General features: G+C 34.9%; 1 long non-coding RNA gene across 1 annotated transcript; it reads left to right on the plus strand.

The window, feature by feature from the left end:
• Window positions 1-4,967: 4,967 nt before the first annotated feature.
• Window positions 4,968-6,124, plus strand: LOC115928306. Its single transcript, XR_004066007.1, has 2 exons — window positions 4,968-5,137; window positions 6,062-6,124. It is a non-coding gene; the product is annotated as an uncharacterized LOC115928306 (long non-coding RNA).
• Window positions 6,125-18,425: the final 12,301 nt, after the last annotated feature.

Raw genomic sequence — 18,425 nt, forward strand, 5'->3', positions numbered from 1 at the left:
CCGTTCATGAAGTGGATGCGAAAAGTGAATTGCTGTCATAATACAAAAACAGAATGAAGATTATATGATTGATAGTGAATAATATTGACCATATTTTTCATTTCATATGACAATTCGAAGTGCTACGGAAATACTGATGGAAAGACAGTTATATCAATTGTGAATACTGATGAGACTAAATAGTTAAATTTAAAAACCTACAAAAATGAAAAGTCAAATCTCTTTGTCCCCGTTTGTATTATATCTGAAACCCTTTGGAAAATGCAAAGTGTTTCATGTACATTTTATTTCACACTTTTCTGTTATGCACAATTATTTTTCAATATTTTGTTCTAAATCAAATTGCAGAAAAACGTATTGCTTTTATAAAATAATGACGATGGCAACTGAAGCATGATGTAATGTTTAAAATTATTTTTAAGAAGTGTAATGTCAGCAATTGTTTATCCAATACAATGTAACTATTATAACAGATTACGACTTGACATCCAATATGTGGATCGTCCACCCCCCCCCCCCTCCTCCTCCGCCACCCCTCATTCATTCCGACGTTTAAATGTAATAGGATCAGTAAAATTACCGGATCATAATAACTATGACCGCGGGATGAAAAATCCCCTCTTCTCTTACAATCATTGATCCATCACTATGATGTATTCGATAACATAATCAGGTTGTTCTGATTTCCCCTATTAAATACACACATTTTCCATGTAAAGTAGTGTAGTTGAGCACTGGTTTGTGACCGTTATGCCTTCTTGTATTATTAAACCCTTCGTCGACGAAGTCGGAGGCGATATACATGTAGTAAAGCTGACGCACGTCCTTCCTTCTGTCCTTCCGTAAAAAAAATCTGGTTTCTGTTTGATAACTTTAATAATAATTAACGGATTTTAATGAAATTTAATATGAAGGCACATGGTATTAAAATACAGCCTACATGTATGTTTAATTTCGGAGTATGTAGGTCAAAGGACAAAGGTCATAGCTCATTAAATATGCAAAAATGCCTACTTAGATATACGCGAAAATGTTTTGTTTAATCCAATAACGTAAGTAATGTTGTTGAGTAAACACGTCAAAGCTCAAAGGTCACAGACCATTAAATATGCAAACATTGCTCAATTATTAAGGAAAGTGTACCCGGCGAGGGGATGCTACGCTTTGCGTTGACTTCTTCTCTTTGTTCCGTTAGAATTTAGATCAGGAGCCAAGTCCTTCATTCATATTTACCCACTACTCCCTCAGTCAACAGGTCAACATGATCTAGAAAATATTATAATTTACTTTATCCGCAATGCCTACAGTTTCGATGGGATCAATCAAAAACAAACTAATCATCTCTCATTATCTATCAGTTACATGTATGAATAAACACCATTGAATCGGTCTCAAAAGAAGCCAAGAACTATTGAAAGTGATACTAATTTCAGGTGTCAAGATTTGTATATCATACACAAAATAAATGATATTGTGTTAGGAGTTTATCTAACACAATGTTACTATACGGCAACGATGTTAATATAATATTTAATGAATTGTTGATTCTCGAATATAGTTTTATTTGTTTGTTATTAGTATTCATTTAACATAATGTTGCTATCATGACAGATTGAGACTCTTGGGATCTACTCTCATGATCTCAGTGGACGTCCCTCTGCATCACGCGATGTCGCTCAGTTCATATGTAAGATGACTCATCTGAAGGACCTGACACTCTGCGGTCAGTATCACGATGACTTCTACTCAACATCGTCATCGATGGCATTATCCGCAAAGGTATTGATTTGATCATATTTTGTTGGACTCTTAGCAAATCACTTCATGTTTTTCGTATACTGTTGGTGCACTCTTTCCTATATAGTCAATCGAAAGTGTACAATTTTCTCTCCCTATTGGAACAACTTTAAGGAGAAGCAGGTAGGAAAAGTTAATCGCTTCAGTAAGTGGGTGTTATATGATTGATAGTGAATAATATTTACCATTTTTTCATTTCATATGACGATTCGAAGTGCTGCGGAATTACTGATGGAAAGACAGCTATTTCAATTGTGAATACTGATGAGACTAAATAGTTTAATTTAAAAACCTACAAAATGAAAAATCGAATCTCTTCGTTCCCGTTTGTATTATTTCTGCAATCCTTTGGAAACTGCAAAGTGTTCCATATACATTTTATTTCACACTTTTCTGTTATGTACAATTATTTTTTCAACATTTTTTCCTAAATCTAATTTCAGAATAACGTATAGCTTTTGTAAAATAATGAGGATGGCAACTCAAGAATGATGTAATGTTAAAAATTATTTTTAAGTAGTGTTATGTCAGCAATTGTTTATCCAATACAATGTAAGTTCTATTATAACAGATTTGACATCCAATATGTGGATCGTCCACCCCCCCCCCCTCCTCCTCCGCCACCCCTCATTCATTCCGACGTTTAGATGTAGTACGATCAGTAAAATTACCGGATCATAATAATTATGACCGCGGGATGAAAAATCCCCTCTTCTCTTACAATCTTTGATCCATCACAATGATGTATTCGATAACATAATCAGGTTGTTCTGATTTCCCCTGATTAAAAGCACACATTTTCTATGTAGAGTAGTGCAGTTGAGCACTGGTTTGTGACAGTTATGCCTTCTTGTATTATTAAACCCTTCGTCGACGAAGTCGGAGGCGATATATGGCTGTGTGACCAAAGTTCGCGCGTGACCAAAGTTCGCTTTCTCAAAAAATCGGTAAGATTTCGAAAATCTGATATCACCAATGGAAAGAGGATCATAAAATTACCCAGAAACGAAATTTTCTTTGGAATTGGGTGCGAAATTGTGAAAATATTGACAAAAGATCGGCACATTTTGCAGTTATTTGCGTCCGTTCCGAAAAATTACCAACTTACCGATAAGGGTCTGGAAATCTTCATTTTGAGAGCAGATATCCTCAAAATTGTAAGTAATAAGTGGTACCGTCTGGTTGTATGATATTTTGCCTTGCAAATTATGAAATTACCTTATTTTTGATGGATAGTATTTTTGTATAAATCAGCTGTAAACCCCCGTGCGTGAACTTAGGTCTCGTTGTTTTTATGACTTTTTTAGATGCAGCGCGCATGCACGATCGGACATCGAATTTTTAGATCGCGATATCTCCGAAATCCTTCGACGATAAATGTTGTAGTTGAACCAATTGGTAGTAAAATACTTTGCTGTCCATTTGGTAGTAATTAAAATAAATAAATTTGTGTAGAATATGAGAAAACATGGATCGAATATCACATTTTCTAATTTGTTCTAAAATCTACGCGAACTTTGGTCACCCCTTCATACATGTAGTAAAGCTGACGCACGTCCTTCCTTCTGTCCTTCCGTAAAAAAAAATCTGGTTTCTGTTTGATAAATTTAATAATAATTAACGGATTTTAATGAAATTTGATATGAAGGCACATGGTATTAAACTACAGCCTATGTTTAATTTCGGAGTATGTAGGTCAAAGGACAAAGGTCATAGCTCATTAAATATGCAAAAATGCCTACTTAGATATACGCGAAAATGTTTTTTTTAATCCAATAACGTAAGAAATGTTGTTGAGTAAACACGTCAAAGCTCAAAGGTCACAGACAATTAAATATGCAAAAATTGCTCAATTAAGGAAATTGTACCCGGCGAGGGGATGCTATGCTTTGCGTTGACTTCTTCTCTTTTGTTCCGTTAGAATTTAGATCATGATCCAAGTCCTTCATTCAAATTTACCCACTAATCCCTCAGTCAACAGGTCAACATGATCTAGGAAATATTATAATTTTCTTTATCCGCAATGCCTACAGTCACGATTGGATCAATCAAAAACAAACTAATCATCTCTGTCATTATCTATCAGTTACATGTATGAATAAACATTATTACCCGTATCAGACATCTGAGCTGGTCATTTACAAAACCGTATTGCCCTAGTTTTCACTAGCAGTGGGGAACGGAGGGGTATATTCAAAGACGTTTAAATATAATTACTAGACGGAAAGCAGCACGCGCGGAAACCATGCAGACGAATGGGATTAGGCTCCGCCTCTTTTGGATCATTTGAAGACAAAATAAGCACCCGAGGCGGCTTTTTGATTGGATATGAGCCTCATGAATATGTATTTTATCGATAGTATCGTTTAAGAAACCGGATAATATATTTGACCTCATTGCGTCACTTTAATTATGCAGATTTATGCACGACGCTACGACACTCGCACAAACTGAGAAGAGTTAGTTCATTGAGAATGGGTGAGTAATTGATTGAAATATGAGTAGATTAAGTGACTTTAGTCATCAATTTTGAAAAAGCTGCAATAGTCTTCGTGACGTACGGTAATTTCGTTACATTTGGAGACAGTTCTCAACAGATTTTTGGGGAAAAGACTAGTAAAATATTGCTCTTGAAATTGCACTTTGATTTTCATCGTCATGAAGTAGTTTGACTGCGGTTTGCCGTCATTTCACCCTAGTACTCCAGTTAGGGCCCCGGGTTCCGGCAGGCCCACCCCAAAGAATTTCGGTGCTCATTTGCATCAAGATCAAACTTTCTAATCAAGTTTTAATTGAGATTTGATCGTCATCATGAATCTAATTCACCGATCACCGATTTAATTTAAATCTAGATTTAACGTTACACCTTAAAATAATCTACGAAGCATGATTTTTTTGATAATCCAAGTGGATTAATTGTTTACAAAGGGAATTTGTCCTTATTTACAGGAGGTCCTGTGTGTAGAAGAACAATGTCTAATGCACATTCAAGGCACTCCATGATCATACATGTAGGGTATACACAGGACCCCTCATTACTTTTTTTTTGTAAGTGGTCCTTTCACTTATTGAGCAATGAAGATGAAGAAGAACACAAAATAAGATTAATGAAAGTCTGTTTATAGGATGTATTATGGTTGATATGTATCTATTATTATCACTTTTTAATTGAAGTACCTACATTGTTTTCTCTTATGTAGGATGATGCTTCTCTACGGTGGATGATGAAGGCATGCTGATTACAAACCCAGGAGAGGAACAAAGAACAGATATTGACAGAATCATATCTAGAGATGTGGGCCTACTACACTTCATACGAGCAAGTGTGCTAATATACAATGTAGGTACCCCCAATAAACTATTGTAGAACACATATCATGCAGAAAGTTATAGATCTGACAAAGATATTTTTCATTGTCCGTTACTTGTAAAAGAATACTTGACTGCATATCAAAATTGTGATTTAGATTTAAAATAAAATGTCGAAATAGATGAAATATAAGTCTACATTACGTATGCTTCAGTAGCATTATTTCCAGCACATTCACTGGTCCAAGTTGTTGGGTCATTTTATGTCCCATACTTAAAGGTAAAGACCAGTATTGGTAACGCCCCAATTTCAAAAAATGAAATGGAAGCTCTCATTACCAATCATGTGAAAGAATATGTTTTGACTAATACATGATGATAAAAAATTTGCCGGGAAACCGCCTACTAATTCATATATTTGGTAAATTTGTTTCTCTCATGGTCCTGTGAGAGATATAGGGTAGTCCCATATACATATTTCTGTGTATAGTGCTTGTAACTTTACAAAGAATGGGCCAAATGTCTTATCATTTTGATGATTCCAGAACCTTGCAGATGCTAGATGCTAGATGATCAACCTTTTCTGATCGATTCCACAACGTTTCTTTCACAATTCAATCGCATGACCATAACTGGTCTTGGCTTTAACCGAGTATTATTCAATTTTGACCGCGAGTTTACATTACAAGTACATTGTACATGTACCGGTATTACTTATTTCATACTTGTCTGATCCAAGCTCCATCAGACCTATTGTCTTAATGGGATCATCAGAAATAATCTAACATGTGGTCAGTAACTAGTCTTGTAGGAAAAATAGTTTAGGTTTGCCCACTAGAATCCCAAGTGAATATTAGTCCTTCCTCTTTTTGTCAGAGCAGGTATCAGGGTGTATGTAATTAGTTGTTCTTTATTTTCTTATACACTGTATCTTATTTCATTTTCCATTCAACAGACTTGGGTTATCATCACAGCCCTTTCTTCTGAAAACTAGCCTACAACTTCATTGATGAATGCAGAAGACATCTACATGGGACTACGTCTTAAAGATGCCACCCTCATATAATGAAAGAGGACAGTAGAGATGGGTTTAAACTTGAATATTTACATACTATTTATTTATTATTTGTATTATATGTTTGTAGAATACCACATTAAAAAAAGCTAATGAATTTATCATCTTGTCAACTTTCAAATAATTAAAGATAACTAATCATCAATGAATAAACACTAACATTTTAACAATGTCAACTACCATCTTATAGGATGAAACTGAGGGCTGGGCAGAAAGAAATTTCCTTGAAATTTGAGTGATAAAGATCTATCAGTCTATATCAAAGATTGAATTAATCAATGATATTTTAATTATAATTATACATGTTGAAATTCATTTACCTCAGTCTATGGACTTCTGTATTTGAATTTTTGTAGATTATTACATTATTGCTGCTTCAAGTATTGTATGTAAGAAGGTTTGAAAGACAACTCTCTAAATGCACTAAATATGGAAACTGCTAATCATCATTGCCTTTTGTATCCAAACTGCTAATTTTAATAGAATCATGTTTTGATACTTCCTAGCTTAAGAAAACGGGGGGGGGGGGGGGGGGGGGGGGGGGGGGGGGGGGGGGGCTTGTTATCCTCTTCCTGGTGCTGTTTCTACATGGACCATGTAACAGGTTGCAAAAGTGTAAACAATATTATATTTGTTATATGTTTATATTAGAAGGATTTAGAAAATGAAAACGTTTTGAATTATAGAATTACTGTTGCTAGAAGTAACGGCAGTATTGATGTGTAAGGGAATGGGGTGGTTTTCCCAGTGAAATTAATGGTATACCAATGTAAAATTAATAAAAAAAGAGATAACTATTCTTAAAAATAAAATTATGAAGGACATGGGCCTCCTAACTAACAAACCACTTCTGGGTTGTTGTTGTTGCTGTTGTTGTTGTTGTTTTTTTTTTTTTGGGGGGGGGGGGGGGGGGGGCAACCCAATTCAAAATTTCCAGCGTTAAATTCCATTGTCTTTAAACAAAAATTATGTCAATTAAGATGTTGAAAAACAATGTTTCACTTTCCGTTTTCAAGTTAGAAAATTTGAATAAAATGATTAACATATTTTCCGATCTCTCTGGTCTCTACATTAAACATGTTCAAAGCTCCTGCAAAGGCTGCAAAAAGGAAAAGTGAAGTTAATCCAAGTGAAATGTGGACAGTAATGGAGTGAATATGGAATGGTTGATCGTAGTTGATAACGAGTAAACGTAAATGAGTGGTAATAACAACTACGACTGAAAGTGAGACAGAATGGAACTGCAACAGGTTGTTCAGTCAAGCAGGCACGTGCCCCCCCCCCCCCAAAAAAAGAAGAAAATTCCACGATCGGTTGAACTTTTTTAGACCCCTTTTTTTTTACCTCGATCGATTACATGTATGTGCCCCCCCCCCCCCCAAACATCAAAGTCTGGCTACGTGCCTGCAGTCAAGACAACAAACCGTTAGTTGCAGAAGATAATTTACGAAAGCCAGAGAAAGAGAGAGAAAGGGAATCATTAAGGTACGATGAGAGTGGGTGGAGAAAAACCATCCACTGTGCCACATAATTTGTTTGTCTAAAATAAGGAAACTTTATACATTAGTATATTTAAAATGTATAATCATAGCCAGAGAATGTGTTGTTATATGGCTTATAGCATGTTTTATTTAATAAAACAAAAACAGACCCAGTTATTGATAGACTAAAAAGGGAATAAGATCCAGACATTAAGAATATCAGTATTTCTTATTCAATGAAGTTAAGGCCACTCCCCCATATTGCGATGCATTCTGGGTATGAGGGGTGGAGCTTAGCAAGCTTGAGATCTGTGAAAAATGGATGGTTATTATCATTTTTTGGTCAACAAAGAGATTTTCAGAAAAATTTTATGCTGGAATATTAATAAGTAGAGGTGTAATTATGTTTTCAAAGGCTCAGTTAGTCGGCGTAGATATTCATAAATGAATGATACACGCCATTAAAACTTTAAAAACAACAACAACACAACGAGTGGAATTTTTAAGGTCCACTTCCCGATGCATCCTGGGTACACCAGCTGTTATACTGGTGATCGATAATACAAGTTCGAGCGCGTATTTCACCTAACGGTGATCGCATCAGAATAATCCACGCTGATTCGCTGAATCACTTGCGTTGCTAGCGCGCAGCGTGATGAATAAATTACCCATAATTCCGTACAGTAGATTATTTGACCTCTCTGATTATGCTGATACGCGTATTGTCTTTTACCATGTAGTGAACATCATTCCAGTACACTTTTCGGGGGGAGCATCCTACAGAATGCATAATTCATAAGGCTCATGAATTATGCAAGGAGGGCTTATTTTGGCTTCTAATGGATCCGGACAAAATGGCGGAGCTTGGGGGGCCTGGGTATATTCTTTGTATTTTCCTTGGTCTCCCTGCGCGTATTGACTATGCGTGTAGAGACGAGTGAAAATATACCTTGGTATTTTCCACGGTCTTCCATTTTCATTGCGCATCTATTAATATTATGCGTACGAGAACCTGCGCACTTTGCGCGCACTCTATTGTGACGTAATAATCACACCACATACACACTGTTTGTAGTGTATCGAAAATTTTGTCAAGCACTGGATGCACAGTGTTGGTTTGACAAAGTTTGTTCAGTTCTTGAGATTGTCATGGTGGGATGTCTCTATTTGCTCTAGATGTCTGATTTGGATAACAATAAAAATATTGACTGGCTTTATTTTCGGGGATATCAGAAATATTGACCGCGCTAAGACCATATTGCCCTCGTCTTTCGACTCGGGGCAATATGATCTGAGCTTGGTCAATATTTCTGATATACCCCTCAAGGCCAGTCAATATTATATAACCATTGAATCGGTCTCAAAAGAAGCCATGAACTATTGAAAGTGGTACTAATTTCAGGTGTAAAGATTTGTATATCATACACAAAATAAATGATATTGTGTTAGGAGTTTATCTAACACAATGTTACTATACGGCAACGATATTAATATAATTTTTTAATGAATTGTTAATTCTCGAATATAGTTTTATTTGGTTGTTATTAGTATTCATTCAACATAATGTTGCTATCATAACAGATTGAGACTCTTGGGATCTACTCTCATGATCTCAATGAACGTCCCTCTGCATCACGCGATGTCGCTCAGTTCATCTGTAAGATGACTCATCTGAAGGACCTGACTCTCATGGGTCAGTGTCACGATGACTTCTACTCAACATCGTCATCGATGGCATTATCCGCAAAGGTACTGATTTGATCATATTTTGTTGGACTCTTAGCAAATCAGTACATGTTTTTCTTATACTGTTGGAGCACTTTGTTGTATATAGTCAAACGCAAGTGTACAATTTTCTCTCCCTATTGGAACACCGTTAAGGAGAAGCAGGCAGAAAAAGTTGATCGCTTCAGTAAGTGGGTGTTAAAAGTGAACTTTTTGTCATAATACAAAAACAGAGTGAAGATTATATGATTGATAGTGAATAATATTTACCATTTTTTCATTTCATATGACGATTCGAAGTGCTGCGGAATTACTGATGGAAAGACAGCTATTTCAATTGTGAATACTGATGAGACTAAATAGTTTAATTTAAAAACCTACAAGATGAAAAATCGAATCTCTTGGTTCCCGTTTGTATTATTCCTGTAATCCTTTGGAAACTGCAAAGTGTTCCATATACATTCTATTTCACACTTTTGTGTTATGTAAAATTCATTTTTCAAAGTGCTATTTAAATCAAATGTCAGAATAACGTAGAGCTTGTGTAAATGAATGAGGAAGTCTACTGTAGCATGATGCAATGTATATCGGTCTCAAAGGAATTCAGGAACTATTGCAACTAGTAATCATTTCAGATGTCAAGATTTAAACATCATTAAACACAATAAATGCCATTGTGTTAAGACTATTTTTTTAAATTTTGGCAACGATATTAATATATATCAAACATACTGTTGATTTTTTAATATAGTTTTATTTGGTTGTTATTAACATTCATTCAACAAAATGTTGCTATCAAAACAGATTGAGACTCTTGACATCCGCTCTGATGATCTCAATGACCGTCCCTCAGCATCACGTGATCTCGCTCAGTTCATCTGTAAGATGACTCATCTAAAGGACCTGACACTCAAGGGTCAGTATCACGATGACCTCTACTCAACATCGTCATCGATGGCATCATCTGCAAAGGTATTGATTTGATCATATTTTGTTAGACTCTTAGCAAATCACTACATGTTTTTGTTATACTGGAGGTGCATTCTTTCCTATACCGTGTGAGGCAAAAAAAAGTTTACACTTAGAAAATTGCTAATTATTTAAAAAATCATCTATGTCCAGTAAATTATTATACATTTCATGAAAGAGTGTTTCATCCCAATTCATTTGGTATCATTCTTGTGTGGTATGTGTCCACGCTTGGATGAATAGGAGGCATTGTTTGGACTCTTAGCAAATCACTACATAATTTTGTTATACTGAGATGTACTCTTCCCTACATAGTGAAACGCAAGTATACAATTTTACTCTCCCTATTGGTACACCATTAAGAGGAAGCAGGTAAGAAAAGATGATCCGTTCATGAAGTGGATGCGAAAAGTGAATTGCTGTCATAATACAAAAACAGAATGAAGATTATATGATTGATAGTGAATAATATTGACCATATTTTTCATTTCATATGACAATTCGAAGTGCTACGGAAATACTGATGGAAAGACAGTTATATCAATTGTGAATACTGATGAGACTAAATAGTTAAATTTAAAAACCTACAAAAATGAAAAGTCAAATCTCTTTGTCCCCGTTTGTATTATATCTGAAACCCTTTGGAAAATGCAAAGTGTTTCATGTACATTTTATTTCACACTTTTCTGTTATGCACAATTATTTTTCAATATTTTGTTCTAAATCAAATTGCAGAAAAACGTATTGCTTTTATAAAATAATGACGATGGCAACTGAAGCATGATGTAATGTTTAAAATTATTTTTAAGAAGTGTAATGTCAGCAATTGTTTATCCAATACAATGTAACTATTATAACAGATTACGACTTGACATCCAATATGTGGATCGTCCACCCCCCCCCCCTCCTCCTCCGCCACCCCTCATTCATTCCGACGTTTAAATGTAATAGGATCAGTAAAATTACCGGATCATAATAACTATGACCGCGGGATGAAAAATCCCCTCTTCTCTTACAATCATTGATCCATCACTATGATGTATTTGATAACATTAACAGGTTGTTCTGATTTCCCCTATTAAATACACACATTTTCCATGTAAAGTAGTGTAGTTGAGCACTGGTTTGTGACCGTTATGCCTTCTTGTATTATTAAACCCTTCGTCGACGAAGTCGGAGGCGATATACATGTAGTAAAGCTGACGCACGTCCTTCCTTCTGTCCTTCCGTAAAAAAAATCTGGTTTCTGTTTGATAACTTTAATAATAATTAACGGATTTTAATGAAATTTAATATGAAGGCACATGGTATTAAAATACAGCCTATGTTTAATTTCGGAGTATGTAGGTCAAAGGACAAAGGTCATAGCTCATTAAATATGCAAAAATGCCTACTTAGATATACGCGAAAATGTTTTGTTAAATCCAATAACGTAAGTAATGTTGTTGAGTAAACACGTCAAAGCTCAAAGGTCACAGACCATTAAATATGCAAACATTGCTCAATTATTAAGGAAAGTGTACCCGGCGAGGGGATGCTACGCTTTGCGTTGACTTCTTCTCTTTGTTCCGTTAGAATTTAGATCAGGAGCCAAGTCCTTCATTCATATTTACCCACTATTCCCTCAGTCAACAGGTCAACATGATCTAGAAAATATTATAATTTACTTTATCCGCAATGCCTACAGTTTCGATGGGATCAATCAAAAACAAACTAATCATCTCTCATTATCTATCAGTTACATGTATGAATAAACACCATTGAATCGGTCTCAAAAGAAGCCAAGAACTATTGAAAGTGATACTAATTTCAGGTGTCAAGATTTGTATATCATACACAAAATAAATGATATTGTGTTAGGAGTTTATCTAACACAATGTTACTATACGGCAACGATGTTAATATAATATTTAATGAATTGTTGATTCTCGAATATAGTTTTATTTGTTTGTTATTAGTATTCATTTAACATAATGTTGCTATCATAACAGATTGAGACTCTTGGGATCTACTCTCATGATCTCAGTGGACGTCCCTCTGCATCACGCGATGTCGCTCAGTTCATATGTAAGATGACTCATCTGAAGGACCTGACTCTCATGGGTCAGTGTCACGATGACTTCTACTCAACATCGTCATCGATGGCATTATCCGCAAAGGTACTGATTTGATCATATTTTGTTGGACTCTTAGCAAATCAGTACATGTTTTTCTTATACTGTTGGAGCACTTTGTTCTATATAGTCAAACGCAAGTGTACAATTTTACTCTCCCTATTGGAACACCGTTAAGGAGAAGCAGGCAGAAAAAGTTGATCGCTTCAGTAAGTGGGTGTTAAAAGTGAACTTTTTGTCATAATACAAAAACAGAGTGAAGATTATATGATTGATAGTGAATAATATTTACCATTTTTTCATTTCATATGACGATTCGAAGTGCTGCGGAATTACTGATGGAAAGACAGCTATTTCAATTGTGAATACTGATGAGACTAAATAGTTTAATTTAAAAACCTACAAAATGAAAAATCGAATCTCTTGGTTCCCGTTTGTATTATTTCTGTAATCCTTTGGAAACTGCAAAGTGTTCCATATACATTTTATTTCACACTTTTCTGTTATGTACAATTATTTTTTCAACATTTTTTCCTAAATCTAATTTCAGAATAACGTATAGCTTTTGTAAAATAATGAGGATGGCAACTCAAGAATGATGTAATGTTAAAAATTATTTTTAAGTAGTGTTATGTCAGCAATTGTTTATCCAATACAATGTAAGTTCTATTATAACAGATTTGACATCCAATATGTGGATCGTCCACCCCCCCCCCCTCCTCCTCAGCCACCCCTCATTCATTCCGACGTTTAGATGTAGTACGATCAGTAAAATTACCGGATCATAATAATTATGACCGCGGGATGAAAAATCCCCTCTTCTCTTACAATCTTTGATCCATCACAATGATGTATTCGATAACATAATCAGGTTGTTCTGATTTCCCCTGATTAAAAGCACACATTTTCTATGTAGAGTAGTGCAGTTGAGCACTGGTTTGTGACAGTTATGCCTTCTTGTATTATTAGGGGCTTTTCGTTTGTGTGGACGAGGACGGCGTTCACGTCCTCTAACGATGCAAATTGACGTCAGACACCCGTCCTGTTCACTACCTTATAACCCTTTTCGTTTTAAGTTGACACACGTTCTCTACACGATGACGTAATGGCCCCGCACGCGCTTATTCATTTTCTCCTTCTTTCACTTCTTATTTTGTTCTTCGTTTATTATTCTATTATACTCTCTCTATTTTTCTTATGATATTCTTTGTTTTTCCTTCTTCCATCTTCTCTTCTATCTTTCCATTGTCTATTCTTTATCATTTTCTCTTTCTGTCTTTCCTAATGTTATTGTTGTTGTTATCATTCTATCATTTTTCTTTCTATCTTTCCTCATATTATTCTTTGTTTCTTCCTTCTATCATCTTCTCTTAAGTTATTCTTTGTTTTTATCATTCTATCACTTTCTCTTTTTGTATTTCCTTACGTTATTCTTTGATTTTTCCTTCTTTCACCTTCTCTTTCTGTCTTTCCTTATGTTATTCTTTGTTTTTCCTTCTTTCACTTTCCCTTCAGTCTTTCCTTATGTTATTCTTTATTTTTTCCTTCTTTCACCTTCTCTTTCTGTCTTTCCTTATGTTATTCTTTGTTTTTTCCTTCTTTCACCTTCTCTTTCTGTCTTCCCTTATGTTATTCTTTGTTTTTTCCTTCTTTCACTTTCTCTTCAGTCTTTCCTTATGTTATTCTTTGTTTTTTCCCTTCTTTCACCTTCTCTTTCTGTCTTTCCTTATGTTATTCTTTGTTTTTTTCCTTCTTTCACCTTATGTTATTCTTTGTTTTTTCCTTCTTTCACCTTCTCTTTCTGTCTTTCCTTATGTTATTCTTTGTTTTTTCCTTCTTTCACCTTCACTTTCTGTCTTTCCTTATGTTATTCTTTGTTTTTTTCCTTCTTTCACTTTCTCTTCAGTCTTTCCTTATGTTATTCTTTGTTTTTTTCCTTCTTTCACCTTCTCTTTCTGTCTTTCCTTATGTTATTCTTTGTTTTTTCCTTCTTTCACCTTCTCTTTCTGTCTTTCCTTATGTTATTCTTTGTTTTCCTTCTTTCATCTTCTCTTTCTGTCTTTCCTTATGTTATTTTTCGTTTCTTCCTTCTTTCATCTTCTCTAATGTTATTCTTTGTTTTTTCCTTCTGTCACCTTCTCTTTATGTCTTTCCTTATGTTATTCTTTGTTTTTTCCTTCCTTCACTTTCTCTTTCTGTCTTTCCTTATGTTATTCTTTGTTTTTCACTTCTTTCACCTTCTCTTTCTGTCTTTCCTTATGTTATTCTTTGTTTTTTTCCTTCTTTCACCTTCTCTTTCTGTCTTTCCTTATGTTATTCTTTGTTTTTCCTTCTTTCATCTTCTCTTTCTGTCTTTCCTTATGTTATTTTTCGTTTCTTCCTTCTTTCATCTTCTCTAATGATATTCTTTGTTTTTTCCTTCTGTCACCTTCTCTTTCTGTCTTTCCTTATGTTATTCTTTGTTTTTTCCTTCTTTCACCTTTTCTTTCTGTCTTTCCTTATGTTATTCTTTGTTTTTTCCTTCCTTCACTTTCTCTTTCTGTCTTTCCTTATGTTATTCTTTGTTTTTCACTTCTTTCACCTTCTCTTTCTGTCTTTCCTTATGTTATTCTTTGTTTTTTTCCTTCTTTCACCTTCTCTTTCTGTCTTTCCTTATGTTATTCTTTGTTTTTTCCTTCTTTTACCTTCTCTTTCTGTCTTTCCTTATGTTATTTTTTGTTTTTTCCTTCTTTCACCTTCTCTTTCTGCCTTTCCTTATGTTATTCTTTGTTTTTTCCTCCTTACACTTTCTCTTCAGTCTTTCCTTATGTTATTCTTTGTTTTTTCCCTTCTTTCACCTTCTCTTTCTGTCTTCCCTTATGTAAGCCTTTGTTTTTTCCTTCTATCATCTTCTCTTATGTTATTCTTTGTTTTTATCATTCTATCACACTTTTTTTTCTGTCTTTCCTTATGTTATTCTTTGTTTTTTAATCATTCTATCAATTTCTCTTTCTGTTTTTACTTTCTGATTTACGCTGCGATGTAGCAAGATGACGTCATTCTGACGACGGGTCACTAGTTTTCTGACGAACCTCAAATCATCGATGAACGGGTTCGCAAATGTGGCCTGACGACGCCAGACGACCCGACGCATGCGCAGATCGCGGAAATGACGTCACATATTAGACGTCGACTATGTCAACGTGACAAACGAAAACCCCCTAATAAACCCTTCGTCGACGAAGTCGGAGGCGATATACATGTAGTAAAGCTGACGCACGTCCTTCCTTCTGTCCTTCCGTAAAAAAAAAAAATCTGGTTTCTGTTTGATAAATTTAATAATAATTAACGGATTTTAATGAAATTTGATATGAAGGCACATGGTATTTAACTACAGCCTATGTTTAATTTCGGAGTATGTAGGTCAAAGGACAAAGGTCATAGCTCATTAAATATGCAAAAATGCCTACTTAGATATACGCGAAAATGTTTGTTTTTAATCCAATAACTTAAGTAATGTTGTTAAGTACATACGTCAAAGCTCAAAGGTCACAGCTCATTGAATATGCAAAAAATGCTCAATTAAGGAAATTGTACCCGGCTTGGGGATGCTACGCTTTGCGTCGACTTCTTCTCTTGTGTTCTGTAACACTTTAGATCATGAGCCAAGTCCTTCATTCATATTTCCCAACTACTCCCTCAGTCAACAGGTCAACATGATCTAGAAAATATTATAATTTACTTTATCCGCAATGCCTACAGTCTCGATGGGATTAATAAAAAACAAACTAATCACCTCTGTCATTATCTATCAGTTACATGTATGAATAAACACCATTGAATCGGTCTCAAAAGAAGCCATGAACTATTGAAAGTGGTACTAATTTCAGGTGTCAAGATTTGTATATCATACACAAAATAAATGATATTGTGTTAGGAGTTTATCTAACACAATGTTACTATACGGCAACGATATTAATATAATTTTTTAATGAATTGTTAATTCTCGAATATAGTTTCATTTGGTTGTTATTAGTATTCATTCAACATAATGTTGCTATCATAACAGATTGAGACTCTTGGGATCTACTCTCATGATCTCAATGAACGTCCCTCTGCATCACGCGATGTCGCTCAGTTCATCTGTAAGATGACTCATCTGAAGGACCTGACTCTCATGGGTCAGTGTCACGATGACTTCTACTCAACATCGTCATCGATGGCATTATCCGCAAAGGTACTGATTTGATCATATTTTGTTGGACTCTTAGCAAATCAGTACATGTTTTTCTTATACTGTTGGAGCACTTTGTTCTATATAGTCAAACGCAAGTGTACAATTTTACTCTCCCTATTGGAACACCGTTAAGGAGAAGCAGGCAGAAAAAGTTGATCGCTTCAGTAAGTGGATGTTAAAAGTGAACTTTTTGTCATAATACAAAAACAGAGTGAAGATTATATGATTGATAGTGAATAATATTTACCATTTTTTCATTTCATATGACGATTCGAAGTGCTACGGAATTGCTGATGGAGAGACGGCTTTTTCAATTGTGAATACTGATGAGACTAAATAGTTTAATTTAAAAACCTACAAAATGAAAAATCGAATCTCTTGGTTCCCGTTTGTATTATTTCTGTAATCCTTTGGAAACTGCAAAGTGTTCCATATACATTTTATTTCACACTTTTGTGTTATTTAAAATTCATTTTTCAAAGTGCTTTTTAAATCAAATGTCAGAATAACGTAGAGCTTGTGTAAATGAATGAGGAAGTCTACTGTAGCATGATGCAATGTATATAGGTCTCAAAGGAATTCAGGAACTATTGCAACTAGTAATCATTTCAGATGTCAAGATTTAAACATCATTAAACACAATAAATGCCATTGTGTTAAGACTTTTTTTTTTAATTTTGGCAACGATATTAATATATATCAAACATACTGTTGATTTTTTATTATAGTTTTATTTGGTTGTTATTAACATTCATTCAACAAAATGTTGCTATCAAAACAGATTGAGAATCTTAAGCTCAACTATTTGAGTCTCAATGAACGTCCCTCTGCATCACATGATCTCGCTCAGTTCATCTGTAAGATGACTCATCTGAAGGACCTGACACTCAAGGGTCAGTATCACGATGACTTCTACTCAACATCGTCATCGATGGCATCATCGGCAAAGGTATTGATTTGATCATATATTGTTGGACTCTTAACAAATCACTACATATGTTGTTATACTGGAGGTGCACTCTCTCCTATATAGTCGAACGAAATTGTACGATTTTACTGTTTAAAGTACTACACCGTGAAAAGGAAGCAGGTAGGAAAAGCTGAAAGTTTCGGGAAGTTGATGCGAAAAGTAAACTTTCTGTCAAATACAAAAACAGACAAACGTAATATTAAAGATTGATAGTAAAAACAATATTTTTCACAGCTATACTTCATCCAAATATATTAAAAAATGGCAATGGATGGCTTCTATGATGAACAAGAATTGATCACTTTTATTAGTTCTTTCAAAACTATATGTAGGAGGGGCTGTTGAAATGTCAACATTACGCATAACATTGTATCAATGCAGCCAGGTTAAACTTGTGATAATCCATATAAAAATATACACCAAGGGCCTGTAATAAGTTTGCACGACAGATTGAGACCCATTTCATTGGAGATGTGTTTCTCAGAGGATAATTGATAATAATTAAAATATTAATAATAACTATAATAGTAATAATAATAATAATCGAATTCAAACAGCTCCTTTTCCAGAGTTTACAAGACGCTGTGTGTCAGCAATGATACATGTATCCTCTGGCACCACGTGATCACTCCACGGGGTGAATAATGGCGGATCGAGAATAGGGACAAACGCCCCCCTCCCCCTCCTTCGGCAAAACCCTATCTGGCATAATTATACAAAATAAGAATGGGTCCTTAATTATGCAATTTACCCCCCCCCCTCCCCACCC

Source organism: Strongylocentrotus purpuratus, unplaced genomic scaffold, assembly GCF_000002235.5.
Source record: "Strongylocentrotus purpuratus isolate Spur 01 unplaced genomic scaffold, Spur_5.0 spur5_scaffold_21, whole genome shotgun sequence".
In the NCBI taxonomy this organism is placed as follows: Eukaryota; Metazoa; Echinodermata; class Echinoidea; order Camarodonta; family Strongylocentrotidae; genus Strongylocentrotus; species Strongylocentrotus purpuratus.